This window comes from Orcinus orca, chromosome 16 (genome assembly GCF_937001465.1).
Source record: "Orcinus orca chromosome 16, mOrcOrc1.1, whole genome shotgun sequence".
Lineage (NCBI taxonomy): Eukaryota > Metazoa > Chordata > Mammalia > Artiodactyla > Delphinidae > Orcinus > Orcinus orca.
In genome coordinates, this window is record NC_064574.1 from 5,274,219 (window position 1) to 5,279,014 (window position 4,796).

Here is a 4,796-nt window from a genome sequence, read left to right on the forward strand (position 1 = left end):
TCAGAGAAATCTCCTGTCCCACCCCTTTCCGCATTCTCCCACAGTAACCATTTTTATTACTTTTTAGTTTTTCTTGTTTCCTTTTGAAAAAAAAAAAAGATGATATATATTCACGGATCTTACACAAAAGACAGCATATTGCACGTCATCTTTTGCGCTTTGCTTTAAAAGCACATTCTGTAGTCTCATCTCAAGTCCTGTGTTTGTTTTTACCTTCCAGGATCAGTGGGACGACAGAATGTGTTAATAAAAACGTTACTAGTGGAATCATTTATGAACAACAAAAAGCATGCCTTCTTAGCATCAGTTTTCGGGGCTTCTCGATAAAATGAGGGCTGAATGAGTTGCTCTCGGAGCCCCCTGGCCGTGCTAGCAGCCTAAATGATTCTCCCAGGAAGGGGAGAGTGTCAGATAGTAATGACCCTCATGTCTCGGGAACTAAATTTCTATTTACTTCTCAACACCTGCAAAATTATTTTTGTGGTTGTAAAAGTTTTCAAGGGCATATTGAAGACCTGGAGCCTGGGGATGGGGTGGCTGAAGGAAGTAAGAGAGAAATCATTAACAGACCAAACGTGGTTCCACATTCCTTGAAGCAAACTCAGCATATAAAATGGAGATGTATAGGAAAGCGAAACGAGGGGTCCGTGTTTATTTTGATCAAGAAATCGTTTCTTTAGGAAAAGCTTCCCTTGTAGGATCCTCTGAAGTAGCAGGCTTCTCGAGTGCCTTGAAAATGACTCAGTCTTCAAAAACCTGAGTCACATTTTTTTTGCAGAAACACTCTTGTGTAAAGCAACACGTCTATCTTAGTATCTAAATGTGGATCTCTTAAAAAGTAAACACGAATCCGAATCTGTTGCTGACGGTTTTGGTAGAGCTGAGCAGTGTGGAGGTAAGGCTGGGGGAGGGAAAAATTAACCAGAAATCGTTGGGTTTTTTTTTTTTTTTAAGGCCCATGAGAAGGAAATTCAGTATTTTTTTCTCACTGATTCTGGAAGGCTCCATATTTTGGGCCGGTTCCTAGTCATGGATGGGAAGCACAAAGATGCAGCAACCTTGCACGTATTACCATGCAGGTTAAAATGCTAGGTTTGAAATCAGATCACTTATCCCTTCTCAGTGACTTACGAAACTTGAGTGACATTATAACCCAAACAGAGTAAAACGCATTCCAATCAGGTCTGTGGTTCTCCTAACATCTTCATAAATTCAGTAACACTTAAACATCACCTATGAGAACCATAAAAAGACATTCTGAAGGCTTTTTCTTAAAACGCTGGGAACATGTAGTAAGTACGCACTATAAAGTACTGTTTTTAAAACATGATTGATTTGTGACATTATAAATTCAGCAGCACATGAAACCAAGAGTTCCCCTCTTTTTTTTCCCTGTCCTTTAAATGAGCGGCTACTCTCCATCCTCCAGTACTCCTGGGGCCATAGAACAGGGAGAGGAGAGGTGGGCGGGGTACAGTGTCAGGCGCGGGGGGCTGCGGCAGTCCGAGGGGAAGGAGTGACAGGGCTGCATGGCAGCCGGCTCTGGCACTTAGCAAGTCAGGGTGCACGATCTGCTGTGTGTCTGCACCTTCGCCGGGGACTTTCGCCTGCCGCTGTTGTGCAAAAACACACGACGGGTGCCTCCACAAGGCAGGACGTTAAGTGTTGAAGTCCTGTGTAAATTTAATTATTAGCATGAACTGAAGGTACTGTCATCGTTTAACTCAGCCGACCTTTTAAATGGATAACCAACCCTGAGGCTTAATTGGATTTAAAAAAATCAATTTCTAGCCACTGCCTATCGTGGAAATGAAGCGCTACATTCTCAGGCAACTGTAAAATCAGTTCTGCTCGAGACTGTTTTTTATTATTTACAACGTCAACATGACACGATCCATCTTGGTCAGCGTTTTATGCAGACGTACACCTTTTATGCGGACAACCGCAGATGGACACGTACGCACACCGAGGCATATCACAAAAGCAGCATTACTGTCTGCTGGGCGGCAGCCTTAGTCATCGGCAGCCAGCTCTTCACACCAATTACAAGAAAAACTGAGCTCGGGGTAATGACATACCGCTGTTGGCAAATCTCTCTTAGCCTCAGTCTGCTCTAATCTTTGTAATAAGAAAAAAAAAAATCCTTGAGGAAGCTTTTACCAAATCACATCTTGACCATTAAATCTTTCTGGAAGAAGGTCATTTAATTTTATGGAAAGAAATGAACAATGAAAAGGGCATAAGCAGGAACAGTACTGGTCTGGAAATTGGGAAGTCGAAGATTCTAGTTCCCGCCGTGCGTTCCACTAGTCTCGTGACCCTGGCAAACCCTCTGTCGGCTCTCAGTTTCCCCATCTGGAAAAGGGGGAGGTTTGGCGGGGAGAAGGGGGGCTGCTCTATTTCCCTAACAGCTGATGAAAATGGAGGTCTATTATGGTGCCGAATCAGAACACCAAGTTAAAAAAAAAAACAAACAAAAACAACCATTTGATTCCCTCAGCACTTCCTCTGAGCAAAAGAGATCAAATGATGCAAACCAGAGCCCTTCTGCTTCCATTACAACAATTACAAAATGAGAGAAATAGTGATTCCTAACGGCGGAATTTGGACAATTAGCTAAAAAGCAATTTTAGCATAACAGTTGACAAACAGAAATCACTAAACCCAGTGGTCTAGCTTAACTAAGCCCGATTTACATGGGCATCGCATTGAGTGGAGTCTCACTTAAATGGTCCATTTTAGCCAGATTGCAGAGCTGAAACGGGGCCCACACAATTATCTTAAACATTCAGGGCAGGCCAGAGAGCTCATTTGGACAATTGGACAAACGGTTATTTTCTTTTGCCTCAACTGACCAGATAATTGTACACAAATCCCTGCCATTTGATGCTGTGGAATGTCCCTTTGTGTTGGAAGAAGACCCAGCCACGGACCCGTAGACCGCCATGGGGGTGGTGCGGAGTCGGGGGACGGGATGCGCACGGCACACGGCTGATGCCCACCGTCCGACTCCGAGTCCTGAATCGGAGACACCTTCGGACGAGCAGGGGCTCTACACTCCCGCACCAGCACCCTCATTAGTTCTAACACCCATCATTTCGAAGGGGGTTGTTGTCTCCCAATTTAAAAACAAAACTAAACAAAAACATCAGGCAGCAGGGTTAGAGGTGGCACCTGGGTGGTGGAGGGAACGTGGAGAGAGGAAACGAGGAGTTTTTAAAGGGCTCACACACACAGGGATCTACACCTCGGGCCCACACGTCCACGTGTGCACAGCGTTGAGTTTCAGAGTGTAGCTAACATCAAACCAACCGAGTGTGCCCCTCTAAGTCTTAGGAGGAGAGGACACTTAGGATAACCAGCTGATGAATTAGCACCATCCCATCCTCCCTACACCCGACTAATGAGTGTCCGATCTGCGGAGACGGCGAGCCAGTTTCTCTGCATGGGTCCCACATCTGACTAGAACAGGGGGTCCTGATGACCAGAGTTAATAAGCCAGCAAGTAGAGAAACACGCTACCCAATAAATGCAGAAGCAGATGATGGCAGGCTGGGTGAGTCGTTCTGCTGTGGCTACACAGGTGTGACGGACAAACCAGGAGGGATTCTAGGCTGCTCCGACTCCAGGTTACCATCACAGCTCTGAGAAGGCGCTCAGGACACTGACAGGGGCAACTACTCGCAGCCTGTCCTCCTACTGTCAGTGTGTGTCCCTGAGAGGAACCACCCAACGGCCCACACGCGACACAGTCACGCCTGAGGGTCGGCACCCAAGGAGCTCTCTGCCCAGCAGGCAGTGTTTCCAATCACTGTACCTGCGCGTACCTGGAGCACCACCTCAAGAGAAGGCCACCAAAACCTCAGCGGGAACACGACCCACGAGGCTACCGCTCAAGGAACACACACGTCCGGCAGAGCCCACGCGTGTGGCCGCTTCTACCGTGGCCCCATCAGGATGGAGCGTTTCTTCGGTGTGTATCCTCGGAGAGTGGACTTGATCGTGGACAGAGCCAATGGCTGATAAGCAAGCTGGGGGGCTGCGGTTCTAGTCCAAAGACAAGGTGAGCGCACAGGAAGAGGAGGCTGCTTCTTCCGTGGGGATCAGCGGGCTCCAAAGACACCGTGTTGCCTGGGGCACCGGCGACCTCCAAGGACTGAATGCCTGGCGCCCAAGGAGACCGCCTGCAGAGTCAGCTCCCGCTTCCATGTGTGCGGACCCTGGGGTGCAGCTAAGAAGACACACGCCCAGCGCGCCCCGATGGCATCTCTCGCCAGGCATACACGGGTGAGAGTCAGCGATGAGTTAACAGAGAACCATCCCGGCCTTGGAGGAGCCCAGGACGTTCGAGGGGAAATACGGTCCTGGCTTTGAGTTCGACTGGCAAACACCACTTCTGAAATTTTCGGATTAATAGGATGGGAAACGTTCGAAGTCATTTAGAAGTTCAAGTCTCCCGGAGCCCTTGTGTACGAATTACTTCTCAAAAAGGCACACGTAACTACGGTTTTATCTAAGATCTCCAGTGTTTCTTGGTATGTATAGAAAGCATACGTTTTCATAAAGAAAGTAATTATCTGTCTTTTTGTATAGTGGATAGCAAATCGATTGGTCCCCTTGAAAGCATCCATTAGACAGAAAGATGGACTCTCAGACACTGAGACAAAGGCCTCGGCACAAAACAAACAGTCATCAGCCCAAACGATCACAGAACAGGCCAGGCTCTCCCGAAACACAGACGCACATGAAGAAAACATGCACCCCATCGTTAAAATTAATACTAGGATAGCAGGATG